Source organism: Rutidosis leptorrhynchoides, chromosome 4 (genome assembly GCF_046630445.1).
Source record: "Rutidosis leptorrhynchoides isolate AG116_Rl617_1_P2 chromosome 4, CSIRO_AGI_Rlap_v1, whole genome shotgun sequence".
Lineage (NCBI taxonomy): Eukaryota > Viridiplantae > Streptophyta > Magnoliopsida > Asterales > Asteraceae > Rutidosis > Rutidosis leptorrhynchoides.
Genome location: NC_092336.1, coordinates 146,675,105 through 146,691,082, shown reverse-complemented (window position 1 = coordinate 146,691,082; position 15,978 = coordinate 146,675,105).

The window sequence follows — 15,978 nt, the reverse complement described above, 5'->3', positions numbered from 1 at the left end:
CAGTAATTTCAGAAGTCAAAAAGTGAGGGTTGTTATAGTCTCCACCATTTAGCTATTTTTCTTTCTGGAGGAGATGGGGGTGGGTCAGAAATGAAGAAGGCGAACCCTACCGCGAACCAAATTTACCATCTAACATTGGAGAAAACGATGTACTCACCGGTGAACCTATACACAACACTGTTTTCACCCTTCTTGCCAAAATATTCCGACTCGAAGGTCGCATTACTGCAATCTCAGAAAATATTCAACCTCTACTTTTGAATACCAATCGAAGGGGAATATTAGAAGAAGTTAGAGAACTTCAAATTGATAATCAAGATCTATCGAACCAGATGAGTGGGTGGATAGAAATGATAGAAGGTAGGATAGAAACCCTGATAAGAATGGTGCGTGATTTACAAGCATCACAAACACCACAAACACCATCAACATTAGCACCGTCATCGTCAGCAGTATCGACAGCATCAGCAGCACCAGTAGCATAAACAGTACCACCATCTGTAACACCAACAGTACCACCACCAACAGCAACATCTGTATCCCACATCTTAACATCACAATTTGTCTCACGATCATCAATATCATACGTAACATAGATACCAAGGTGTACCAACAACAATGAACGATGAAGTATTGATCCATAACTTCATTAATATTCTGCGAAGAATATGTGGTTCCTAAAAGTTTTAAAGATTACTTATTCTAGCCTAAACCGAAAAGCAAATGAGATTAATATCATATTAACTCATTAAATCCATGATTACATCTGAAGAAAATATATATGTAGGTATATTTTCATAAAGATTGTAATTAAATATCTTTAGTACAAACTGTTAATGGTGAAAATATTTTAACGGGTAGGTAATACCCGAAGAATATTTAGATTTCACTTTAATAAGTTACACTGTACATTCTTCGAATCTGATTCAATGTTCATTTACTATCTTACTTACAACCATCGATATACGTATCCGTTCACCACAGAATAACCATTTTTATTCAATTTTATATTCGGATTTTGACCTATCAGAATCCAACAAGTGGCATAATGAAGAAAACATATGACAAAATAAAATTTGTTAGAAACAGACTAATTAACTAAGAGAAATTGTGTTAAGAATCCACGCTAACTGTTCCTAGCTAATTGTTCCTAGCTAACTGATTACATTTTATTTATCGCAATTTAATAATCGCAATTTACATTCTCGCAATTTACATTCTCGCAATTTTATTTATTGTCATTTAATTTCTGTATTTATTTTACGCACTTTAAATATCGGGACACGTATACAAGGTTTTGACATATCATATCGACGCATATATATATATTATTTGGAATAACCATAGACACTCTATATGCAGTAATGATCGAGTTCTCTATACAGGGTTGAGGTTGATTCTATAATAATATATATACTTTGAGTTGTGATCGAGTCTGAGACGAATACGGGTCACGATACGTATTAATTAATTCGAATATTATATATTAAACTATATATGAATTATTGAATTGCTAACTATGGACTACCGACTGTGGACTAATGATATTGCCCAATTAAAATGAATTAAAATATTGACTATAACATATGAAACTAAACAATTCTTCAAGTTTGCCACTTGATTTCATCTTAAACCTCATTTGTATCTTGACGATTCCAATCTGCGTTCAAACCTTTCATGATTCTTGACAACACTTCAGTCGAGGGAACGAACCAACCGCACTCCATCTACGGAAGAAAAGAATGATGAATATAGATACGCATTTGAAAAAACTCGGAACCTGAGTAAAACGTTTAACCCGTATCTGTGTTAGCTCCTTTAGCATTATTATTACCCAAAATAACCTTACAATTCCTTTTCAAGGTAGCAAATTTTGTCACAGCTCCAGCAAGTCAACTTTGACTTTTCAGTCAAACTAATCTTACTATAACCTTGATATATATGCGTGCTCTTTTATTGTTACCGGGGAACCTTTCATATTCTACCATATTACCAGCAGACGTACCAGCAACCTCGTTGTAACATCCCGCGTTTTTCCGTTAAATTTAATTTTAACACCGTCTTTTTTTTTAAAACATAATCTTTCGTATTTAAATTAATAGTTTCCGTGAGTAACGTTCATTATATTCCCGCTATTTAATTTTGACATCACCCGTTTACTCGAGCGTTTTAAAATATTCGTTGGTTAATTCCGCACCCGCTTTGAAACTCGAGGGACCGGAGTTGCCAAATGGGCAAACTAGTTGACTAGGTCAACTAGTCAACCCATTTTTCCACCATTCATTCATTCCATCATCTCCCTCATCTCTTTTCTCTCCATCTCAAGAACACACACATAAACCCATTCCATTCATTCATCATCTAAATTCAATCTTGGAAGCTCACAACAAATCCGACTACATATTCTTGATCCTCTCATCATTCTCTACGATTTGATACTAACCACACCGATTTTGGGTAACTTTCTAAAAACTCTAGATTTCTATAAATTCGTGTTTTTGACTTGAAATGGTGTTAGTTAGTGTCTATGGCTCATTGTGATGTCGTGTGTGTAATTTATATGCTCGATCTCGTTGTTTTAGTGTAACTAGCATGAACTTGAATTTTGGTGCGTTGTTCTTGAATTTAGGATGATCATATGTTGTTAGATGTTAAAAGTTGATGTTTTAATTGTGTTCCTAACATCACTAGCTTCAAATTGGTATGTAGGTTGACATGGATTAGTTCGTAAACTTGATTATGAAATTTGGTGAATATGGGTTAGGGTTTCATGAACTTGAAATGGTTTTGTAATGCTTTGAATGACATGTAATGTTGTTTGTAAGTGTTTAGATACATTGTATGCGTGATTATCTACACAACGGCGTATTAAATGGGTGTATTAAATTTCCGAATCATTAAATTGCATTTATGAACTTGGAAGTAATAAATGTGAGCATTAATGGTGATTTTGATATGAGTTTGTTTGGTTTTGATTGAGTAAATGCATTTAGTTATCTTCCTTGTCAAATTACCTTTCTAATGATATATGATATGCGTTTTAAATATTTTCGGTGCATGAAATGTGTTAAATTGTGTTTTGGGTCGTGACTTAGACCAATTTTCTGCAAACAACATGTTTCCCAGGTAGTGCGCGCCGCGCACATACCTGCGCGCCGCGCAAAATTAGAAATCCCCGATGTTTGCCTTCGTGGTTAAGTTCTGACCAGGATTTACACTTGGGTGCGCGCCGCGCAACCCTTTGCGCGCCGCGCATATGCCCAGCTCATTTTAGTTTTTATTTTTCCTTTCACAAAATGTTTCCCGCTTAACCGTAACTCCGATTAACATGAAACTTGGCCATTCTGCTCATAAATGATTTCTCATCATGGGAAAATTGTCGGATACCCGACCCGACCCCGTTGACCTTGACTTTGACCAAGTTTGACTTTTAGTCAAACTTAACCAAACAATTATACGATCGTTCTAACGTGCTTAATTACTTGTATCGTGCATGAAACTTGACAAATTGATTCACATGCTATATTAATCGAGTCGTAACGAGCCATAGGACTAATTGAACACATTTCGCCCGACCTTGTGTTGTAACCGGTCAATTGATATAACTTACTTGTTTAGGTCAAGGCTAAGCAACTTTCATGCACACGTTTACTTTGTGAAGTACATTTATACTCGTGCACTCGAGGTGAGATCATAGTCCCACTTTTACTCTTTTTGAACTTACATTTGGGATGAGAAAACATAAACATTTCTTTTACTAAGTGAACACAAGTACAGGAAAACAAACATTCTACATACGAGTTTAGAACAAAATCCTCAATTCGATTATCATTAGTTACACTTGCCGGGTGTAAGCGAGAACTTATGTTGTATGGATCCATATGGGTTTGACAAACCCTCATTCAAACGGTTCGCTACCGTTTACGAATGAAATATATTTTCGAGAAACAGTGTATGTTCTAGCACTAAGTGATGGGGTTCTATGGAAGGAATGTTAAGCATTGATAATTGGGTGCTCGTGGAACAATACTTTTGGAATGCAAACGATTATGATAATCAACGTTATGAGAATACTAAATCTTGTGGTTCAAAAACAACGTTTATTACAAACACCTATGATTTCACCAACGTTTTTTCGTTGACAGTTTTCTATATGTTTCTCAGGTTCATACTTGGCTATTTGATACATGCTTCCGCGTACACTCATACTTGCTTGGGGTCAAGCATACATGCATACACTCTGATTATTTGCTTGGAGTCAAGATACATACATACATACGCTAGTGATAGCACCTTTGGATTCAAACTTTTGTTTACATACTTACGCTATTTATAGCAACTGTGTTTTTAAACTAATTATGTCGCAAGTTATTTCATTTATACTTTATGACTTTTGTAAACTTAGACTTGTTGTCGAACGGTTTTGTAAACTAAACTTGCAAGTCTTGTACCTTTCAAATGAATGCGACATAATTTTGGTCATACGAGTCTCATATAGGGACTACGACCACGCAACGGGACCTAAGTTAACGGCGCCGTCAATAACGGTTTTGGTCGGGTCGTTACAAGTGGTATCAGAGCGTTGGTTGTAGGGAACTAGGACGTGCATTAGTGTGTCTAACAGAGTCGTTAGGACGCATTAGTGAGTCTAGACTACAACCGGATAGTAGACATTGCATTCTGACATACATTTGCTATAGATAGCACTTACTTGACTACCTGTGCATTATACTTGAATCATTCATAGGAAAAATTTTAATGATACCCAACTTTCATCATACGAACTCGTATCCCGCCACTTTGGTTCGGGAACTCGGACTCCTTGGTTGTTATTCACCCCGTCTCATCTTACTATCCATGAGTATCGTAAAGTCACCGTCACTACTCTAGATGAGTATCCTCATCACTATTTATCGCTACGGTTGCGTACTACTCGTTATCATGACTCGTTACTCTTTTCATACCTAAATACATTATTGTTTGACTCGAACCACATTGACGTGAACAATCATTTATACACTTCCCTCGGGGAACGCTTCTTTATAGTTGCACTAATTCTTTCGATTCAATACGAGTCACGTTAGAGACGTCGTTACACTTTGTTTATTTTAAACTTCACGATTACACGAACTTGAATCTATAGAGTGATGTGGGGATGGAGGTATGAGTTAGCGTAATATAACGACACTCGATCAACGTGGTTATATTACGGTAAGACATACCAAAGTTCTAGTGACACGTGATGGTGGTTAGACTCGATCAACCTAAACACCACCATGTGCCATGTACATGACTTCATCCTTTCATGTTTGGACATCTGAAAACTCCGAAAGTACTGACAACAACCATACCGGGGACACACCTTCGAATATTGTCGAACCATATTTATGTTTCCGAATGAATGACGAATTCTTTCAACTTCAAACATACGTTATACATGAATACTAGCTCGTCCTCGCGCAGTCTTATTGACTAACTACAATTTACTCGTTATGCTCACACCGAGGTGGAAACTTCTCTCGTATTACACTCGTACTTCCGTATAAGGAAATCATTATTCTAAATTCTCAATGGAGAGAGACTCTTCACGTTATACTAGTATTCGCCTCGAGGGTGAATAGTCTCGACGAACGTATTTGGAAACCGATAAATCTTTCGCGACGCGAATTTTTCTTGAGAAACTTGTCCTAACAAACTTGTTCAAATATACCTTACGGAATGTACTTTGTTTCGGATCGAGATCCTCGTTTCATTTCTAGACTTCGGAGTGCCTCACAAAAAGCCTCGGGATCACGTTTAAACATGGGTACCGCGTATCATCCACAAACCGACGGACCAAGCAAACATATGATTCAAACCTTGGAAACCGTAATACGAATTTGTATTACTAACTTCAAATTTACTTGAGAAAAGTATTTTCCTTTAGCTTAATCCTCGTACTACAATGATCTTCATTCGAGTTTTAACGTCACACCTTTTGAAACCACATGTGACCGGAAACGTCATCCTCCTTTTTGTCGAAACCAAGTAAACAATGATCAATTCACCGGGGCCGAGCTTATTCATGAGCAATCGAGAGGATTTATTCATATTCAAGCAAGACCCAACGCGACTCGTAATCACCAGGAGCTATGCCGATGTTACACGTAAACCTTTCGAATTCCATGGGAAACCGCGTCACGTTAAAAGTCGCACTTTGAGGAGGTGTAATCCGTTTCGGGAAACATAGAAAGCTAAATCCGTGATATTTTAATCCTTTTTGAAATCTTGGGGCGTTTTGGACCCGTTGCTAGCCGTTTAGATTTTCCGACTCATTTTGAGTCTCCGTTTATCCTACATTCGATGAATCAACTTAAAGACGTGTTTTGCGAAACAAGAACTTGTTATCTTCTTTGATGAGCTTACTATCGACGATAAACTTCACTTCCTAGGAGGACCGGTTGAAATCATGAATCGTGAAGCCAAACCTTAAAACAACATACGACCCCGACCTTCAAGTTCGTTGAAATGCTCAAGGACGTACCTTCACTTATTCGTAGAATTTACAACGCAAGATCTCGAGTAAGATTCAACAACTACTACTTCCAACTAAATTTTGGGACGAAATTTCTTTTGAGGCGTGGATAATGTAACATCCCGCGTTTTTCCGTTAAATTTAATTTTAACACCGTCTTTTTTTTAAAACATAATCTTTCGTATTTAAATTAATAGTTTTCGTGAGTAACGTTCATTATATTCCCGCTATTTAATTTTGACATCACCCGTTTACTCGAGCGTTTTAAAATATTCGTTGGTTAATTCCGCACCCGCTTTGAAACTCGAGGGACCGGAGTTGCCAAATGGGCAAACTAGTTGACTAGGTCAACTAGTCAACCCATTTTTCCACCATTCATTCATTCCATCATCTCCCTCATCTCTTTTCTCTCCATCTCAAGAACACACACATAAACCCATTCCATTCATTCATCATCTAAATTCAATCTTGGAAGCTCACAACAAATCCGACTACATATTCTTGATCCTCTCATCATTCTCTACGATTTGATACTAACCACACCGATTTTGGGTAACTTTCTAAAAACTCTAGATTTCTATAAATTCGTGTTTTTGACTTGAAATGGTGTTAGTTAGTGTCTATGGCTCATTGTGATGTCGTGTGTGTAATTTATATGCTCGATCTCGTTGTTTTAGTGTAACTAGCATGAACTTGAATTTTGGTGTGTTGTTCTTGAATTTAGGATGATCATATGTTGTTAGATGTTAAAAGTTGATGTTTTAATTGTGTTCCTAACATCACTAGCTTCAAATTGGTATGTAGGTTGACATGGATTAGTTCATAAACTTGATTATGAAATTTGGTGAATATGGGTTAGGGTTTCATGAACTTGAAATGGTTTTGTAATGCTTTGAATGACATGTAATGTTGTTTGTAAGTGTTTAGATACATTGTATGCGTGATTATCTACACAACGGCGTATTAAATGGGTGTATTAAATTTCCGAATCATTAAATTGCATTTATGAACTTGGAAGTAATAAATGTGAGCATTAATGGTGATTTTGATATGAGTTTGTTTGGTTTTGATTGAGTAAATGCATTTAGTTATCTTCCTTGTCAAATTACCTTTCTAATGATATATGATATGCGTTTTAAATATTTTCGGTGCATGAAATGTGTTAAATTGTGTTTTGGGTCGTGACTTAGACCAATTTTCTGCAAACAACATGTTTCCCAGGTAGTGCGCGCCGCGCACATACCTGCGCGCCGCGCAAAATTAGAAATCCCCGATGTTTGCCTTCGTGGTTAAGTTCTGACCAGGATTTACACTTGGGTGCGCGCCGCGCAACCCTTTGCGCGCCGCGCATATGCCCAGCTCATTTTAGTTTTTATTTTTCCTTTCACAAAATGTTTCCCGCTTAACCGTAACTCCGATTAACATGAAACTTGGCCATTCTGCTCATAAATGATTTCTCATCATGGGAAAATTGTCGGATACCCGACCCGACCCCGTTGACCTTGACTTTGACCAAGTTTGACTTTTAGTCAAACTTAACCAAACAATTATACGATCGTTCTAACGTGCTTAATTACTTGTATCGTGCATGAAACTTGACAAATTGATTCACATGCTATATTAATCGAGTTGTAACGAGCCATAGGACTAATTGAACACATTTCGCCCGACCTTGTGTTGTAACCGGTCAATTGATATAACTTACTTGTTTAGGTCAAGGCTAAGCAACTTTCATGCACACGTTTACTTTGTGAAGTACATTTATACTCGTGCACTCGAGGTGAGATCATAGTCCCACTTTTACTCTTTTTGAACTTACATTTGGGATGAGAAAACATAAACATTTCTTTTACTAAGTGAACACAAGTACAGGAAAACAAACATTCTACATACGAGTTTAGAACAAAATCCTCAATTCGATTATCATTAGTTACACTTGCCGGGTGTAAGCGAGAACTTATGTTGTATGGATCCATATGGGTTTGACAAACCCTCATTCAAACGGTTCGCTACCGTTTACGAATGAAATATATTTTCGAGAAACAGTGTATGTTCTAGCACTAAGTGATGGGGTTCTATGGAAGGAATGTTAAGCATTGATAATTGGGTGCTCGTGGAACAATACTTTTGGAATGCAAACGATTATGATAATCAACGTTATGGGAATACTAAATCTTGTGGTTCAAAAACAACGTTTATTACAAACACCTATGATTTCACCAACGTTTTTTCGTTGACAGTTTTCTATATGTTTCTCAGGTTCATACTTGGCTATTTGATACATGCTTCCGCGTACACTCATATTTGCTTGGGGTCAAGCATACATGCATACACTCTGATTATTGGCTTGGAGTCAAGATACATACATACATACGCTAGTGATAGCACCTTTGGATTCAAACTTTTGTTTACATACTTACGCTATTTATAGCAACTGTGTTTTTAAACTAATTATGTCGCAAGTTATTTCATTTATACTTTATGACTTTTGTAAACTTAGACTTGTTGTCGAACGGTTTTGTAAACTAAACTTGCAAGTCTTGTACCTTTCAAATGAATGCGACATAATTTTGGTCAAACGAGTCTCATATAGGGACTACGACCACGCAACGGGACCTAAGTTAACGGCGCCGTCAATAACGGTTTTGGTCGGGTCGTTACACTCGTTGCTTCTTGGTTTAAATCTCTCCGATAAATCATTATATTTATTCATTGAAACCCTATCATATACTCATCCGCATCTTGTAAAAAGAACTGCCATACCAATTACCGGAAATCAGCAAATCTGTATTGTGAGTCTCGCAACGTTTCCACATCAACAGTTATATGTATCCATATAACATTTATCTCTTAGAAATATGATCTTCCATTTTGAAATTTTGAAAAGGCACTCAGCCTACGAATCAATACATTGAACTTTGAAAAAGCTGAATGAAGCAGCAGAAACTGTAGACAACCGTAAACGACCTTAGTCGTCGGAAGTTTGATGATAAAGAATAATATGTTGGAAAAGCTCAGAAACGTTGGAACTGGAAAACGGATAGAGTTAACCATGAAGGAGACCAAGGAAAAATACAAGGACCATACCCTATATTCAAAGAATCCAGATAATTATGGATCCGTTGAAATCATTAGAGAATATCTTGCTCCGAAGTCATGTTAAAATCTTGCGAAAAATCTTTCTCCATCAACCATCGAACTTAGAAATTCCAAAATATCATCATCAATATCTTCGATATTTCTGAGGATATTTTCATAAATATTTTCGTCCGAAATTATATACCTCTTCGTGCTTTCTGTGTATCATTATATTGGAAACATTCAATAGAAAATTTAGTACCGAAAAGCAGATTATGCGAAACTATGAAGAAAGACGTGGACAAATCACAAAGAATAAGTTTGACTTCAAAGGATCCAAATGATTCAATGTCTGCTAAAGTCTTTAGTGAATATCTTGCTCCTTACTCTAAACCCTTGCAGACAATAGTTTCTATCATCCTCTGATCTTAGATACTCTGAGATATTATCGTATCTTTCATTATAAATATCCTCCATATTTCTGAAGATATTTTCATAACTATTCTTATTTGAAATCATTAATCTAGTAGTGCTATCAGTGTTACATTATATAGAAACTGTTAGTTTCTATATTCTATAAACTTTCGAGCTTAAAATACGAATGTTATTGAAGTAATGTTGGGAACTGATGCATGAGTTAGTATAATATAATGACACTTGATCAACGTGATTATATTACAGTAAGTCATGCTGAGTTTCTAAATGGAACATGATGATTCACAGATTATAACATCATCATGTGTCATGTTACATAACTCTTTCATTCTGATTAACTTCTAAACTTATCAAGAAAATATATTCTTGATAGTTCTATTCTCAGTGATTCTGGTAATGTGACAAATCAAATCGTGCTATTACGTTCTTTCTCGTTTAGAACATTAAGTTCATTCGAAACTCCATACTTACGAATTCTGGACCATTACTCGCTTTACTAGAGATCGAGAGGATAATAAAAAGGCAAAGAGCTCCAAAATATAAGAGAAAATATGAAGCCCAATAACAACACGGAGGTTACAAACCATGGATATTAATACGAATAGCAATATAAAGACACGGTATAATTAAGAATAGTATCACCCCAAGGTAATAGTAGGAGTAAACATATTTTTCTGGTGGAAGATTTAACAGAAGGATTACAGAAGTGATAATTAGAAAGAAAAAAAAATATCAAGGATTAGAATGGGATTAAGCATTTTCACAATCTTTTGGATGTATGAACTAAGAAGGAAAGTATAGGAATGGTGAAAATAATGGAATGGAAGAGTTTAATGGAAATATCAGACAGAGTAATTGAGGCAGATCACCGTATTTAATTATAGAGATCTTAAATTCCTTACTCACCGAAGAATAAAATCTTTTAAGATTTCGAAGATTTCCTTTAAACCCCTTGAATTCCGAAATTCAACCAAGACAATGTCTAAAGTTAAGACACACATTATTTTTCTAAATTCAATAGTGACTACATCAAAAGTCAAGATGAATCTTTATTTCTCGTTTCGCTCTTTTATGATAGCTTCATTCGTGCTCTTCGATTAATCGAATTGTTTTATCCATATTACTCAATAATGATAAAACTCTATTTATCAACTCATATGCATCATGAAAACATTTTTTATTGTTAGCCATTACCACCTCACTCAAATTTCGGGACGAAATTTCTTTAACGGGTAGGTACTGTGATGACCCGGAAATTTCCGATCAAATTTAAACTTAATCTTTGTATGATTTCGACACGATAAGCAAAGTCTGTATTGTTGAGTCTCGAAAACATTGGAACAGTTTACATGGATACATTTTGCCCTTATGACTATTCCCGACGATTCATGAACAACTGTTTGTAAATAATAATGTATCTATAAATGTAAGTATATGTATATTAACTTGAAATTATAATATATATTTTAACCATTAGAAATAAATATGTAAAATAAGATACATGATATTATATTTCTATTAATAATTATTATTTTATGTTTACATAAAATCAATTATAAACGATAACAAGTAATATTAAAAATTAATACAACAATAATAATACTCTCATTGCTATAAGAAGTATTATTGGTAATATATAGATATGAAGTGTGATAAAATTTAATTATTATAATAATATCATTATTATTTATAATATTATCGTTATAAAATTTATATATATTGTTATCATAATAATATAATTATTATTAAGTTTTATTATTACTATTTATAATATTAAGAAGTATGATTATTAATGTTATATTTAATAATTAATGAGACTAAATATAATACATATATGTATATATAATACATATATGTATGTATGTATATATATATATATATAATACATATATGTATATATATATATATATAAAATACATATATATATATATATATATATATATATATATATATATATATATATATATATATATATAAATAGATATATTTAAATACAGTAAGTACATATACAAATATATATAGAATTACAAGTTATAATATAATTGACATGTTGTTATTACATTCATTTTTATTAATTAATATGTATATTAAAACTAGCATCAAAATCAGTATTATTATTATTTGTTATTTGATATTATTATTAAGAATTATTGTTATAGATTATCAACATAATTATAAATATAATTATTATTATTATTAATATAATTATTAATTATTAAAAATAATAATAATAATAATATATAAATAGATGGAAGCAGATTATTACGGGGCATGAGATGTCAGATTATATTTTTGTTTGCTTTCTCCTTCTTCTCCTGTTCTTCCCTAATCCGTGAAGCCTATCCACCATCATCAACCCTACAATGACTTTGCTCGAGTATTATTGTAGAAGCAAACAATCAAACCGCATCATACCTTCCACATCTGCTAATTGATAAATAAAAAAAAATAGGTTCTTCATATTTATTTTTTTTTCTTTTTCTGTCCCGACTGAAACCATTTAACCTTCAAAATGATTTGGATCAAATTAAGGAAAAGTAAAAATATAGATCTTTTCTTCTTTATGTCGTGAATGTGTATGTAAAATCTCAGATTGTAATTTGATAAAACGAAGACGAATTTCAAGGTCAAAGTTCCATTCAAAAAGTCAATTGAATTTTGATTATACAAATTCGAGTCTGTGTCTTTGTATCTGGTTCAATTGATAATTTTAGAGTATTAGGATGATGATTTGGAAGATATTTCATGAAGAAATCGTAGTCTCAAACTATCACAATTTTGAAATCAATATTCGTGTTCTTCATCTTAGCAGCGACTGCTGTTTCTTTTTTTCTTTTTTTTTTTATTTTTTTTTTCTGTTATAGTAAATCCATTCAAACACATTGCAAATACTTCTGTTTCGATTTTAAGACATAAAGTGAACTGGTAACTCAATTTTTTTTTTGTGGAATGGATTTCATCGACTAACTCATAAAGAAGAAGAATAATAGAAGATATAACATATAGGCTTTAAATAAAATTCAAATGGTTTTAATTCAGAGAAAACGTAAGCAGAACAGATGGTATGGTGGTGTACTGGTTAAACGAGAGATCTCGGGTTCGATCCTTGCTTGGTTCAAATTTTTTTTAAAAAGGGCTTCTAAGGTAGTTTTCCTTATCAAAATTATTATTATTACTCTTATTGTTATTATTAATATTATTAGTATATTAGTATTATGTTAAATTTTATTATAGTTAGTATTATTAATGTTATGAAATTTACATTAAATCCATGGTATGACGATTATGCTTGTGAATCAAAAGTTTAATGATAATAAACGAAATGATTATAATTATAGTTTCAAGTATGAAAATATATATAAAAAGTACTATGAAGTATTTAAAAATATGATTAACAATATGATAATATTCATGATTATGGCTATATTTATTATATATAAACTATGGATATGAATATCGAGTTAATATGTTTATTTCATGGATGTAAGTCATGTATGATCGATTTAGAATTAAACTTTAAGATTTTGGTTATTAATTATATATAAGAAGGTATTATTATTAAGGTTACTATCATTAGTAGTAAAATTGTTAAGTATAGTTATTATCATTATTACTATTATTATCATTATTATTAACAATATTACTGACATGACCATAATTACTATCACTAAAAAGTAATTACTATTACTATTATTATAGAAATACAAACTCTTTAATTATTATTAATATAATTTATCAAATAAATATTAGTAACATAAAAACATACTTAATACACATAACATAACTATATTAATATGTTTATAATAAATATTAATTATTCATTTAAGGTATATATAAAATTAACTATACTTAATTAATAAATAAAACCTATAAACTATTAAATATAACAATATATATATGTATATAAATATTTGTTCGATTTCAATAATATGTATTAATGCATATATGAATGATATAGGTTCGTGAATCCGAGGCCAACCCTGCATTGTTCTGTTGATCAATATCGTTATATGTATTTTTACTACAAAATACATTACTGTGAGTTTCATTTGCCTTTTTACCCTTTATATTTTTGGGCTGAGAATACATGCGCTGCTTTTATAACTGTTTTACGAAATAGACACAAGTATCTAAAATTACATTCTATGGCTGGATTATTAAATCGAATATGCCCCTTTTTATTAACTCTGCTAATCTAAGAATTAGGGAACAGACACCCTAATTGACGCGAACTCTAAAGATAGATCTATCGGGCCCAACAAGCCCCATCCAAAGTACCGGATGCTTTAGTACTTCGAATTTTATATCATGTCCGAAGGAGGATCCCGGAATGATGGGGATATTCTTATATGCATATTGTGAATGTCGGTTACCAGGTGTTCAATCCATATGAATGATATTTTGTCTCTATGCATGGGACGTATGTTTATGAGAATGGAAATATGAAATCTTGTGGTCTATTAAAGTTATGAAATGATTATTTATGTTAAACTAATGAACTCACCAACCTTTTGGTTGACACTTTAAAGCATGTTTATTCTCAGGTATGAAAGAAGTCTTCCGCTGTGCAAATTGCTCATTTTTAAGATATTACTTGGAGTCATTCATGACCTATTTCAAAAGACGTTGCATTCGAGTCGTTGAGTTCATCAAGATTATTATTAAGTCAATTATAGTTACATATATTATAAAATGGTATGCATGCCGTCAACTTTCAATGTAATGAAAGATTGTCTTTTCAAAAACGAATGCAATGTTTGTAAAAGGTATCATATAGAGGTCAAGTACCTCGCGATGTAATCAACTGTTGTGAATCGTTTATAATCGATATGGACTTCGTCCGGATGGATTAGGACGGGTCTCTACATTATTATTCGAGGAACGTTACATGTGGTTGTGTAAAGCTTGTAAGCTGTGAGAACACTTCGGCATGTCGGGTGAGGTGTTCTATAATTTCGGTTCGGCGTGTTATATGTTGTGTAGAAAATGTGTGTGTGATTGTCCCTTTACCTATGGTTTGGTGTCCTATTTATAGTTGAGTCAATTTGTTATTTAGTGCCACGTAATGGAACAAAGGGGACATCCTTTTTACCGGGCGTTACTATTTGGTCAGAAAAGTTGATATAGCACTGGTGGTCCCTGGCGCAGCCCGACAGTTGTCTGTACCGACCATCGTGCACCCTGCACCACCATCTGCCGGATGTATTGTGTCAAGATCGTGGGTTACCATTTGCATCGTCCTCAATTGACATGTTGTCATCGTATGGCGCATTACAATTGCGCACCAAATCGAGAGATGGATTATGCAACTCTAGTTTTGTGATACGCGCAAATAGCACGTTTGTATTATTTTTAAGAAGTTGAGTGGTTAGGCAAGAGGGTACGCATGTGTCAGTCACGTGTGATGCGCATGTACATGATGTGCCAGCATACGTGTCATTAATTAATATTAATATTCAATTTCAATTCATTCAATATGTATAATAAAATAAAATAATATTTAATAATAACTTATTATATTTATATATGTAAATGTAAATTGTGGGTTGGGGTTTCTAAACATAAAAGACAAGCACCGAAAGGAGGGAGACAGGGGTAACGTACGATGAAGTATTGGGTAACACATGTTTTGCATAGGATTCATCTGATAGTGCGACTGATCCTTTACCTTTGGAAATCTGTCAAAACTAGTGCTGTATAACTTGTATTTGGGGTTTTAAATATTTAGAAATCAACAAACTCAATTAAATGGTTGATTTAGTGTTCTGTTTTTGGTCGATAGTGTTAGCTTCCGTATGCGACTTTGGTGTCTTAGGTTATACCAAGTAATTGTTTCGTGATTTCATTTTTCAATGAGAGTTCAGGAGCTTTTATATGAGTTCTAGTTTTTTTCTAAAAGAAAATTAAAATCAAGTGAATCGTATTGAATTTTTAAACAATCTAACACGGAG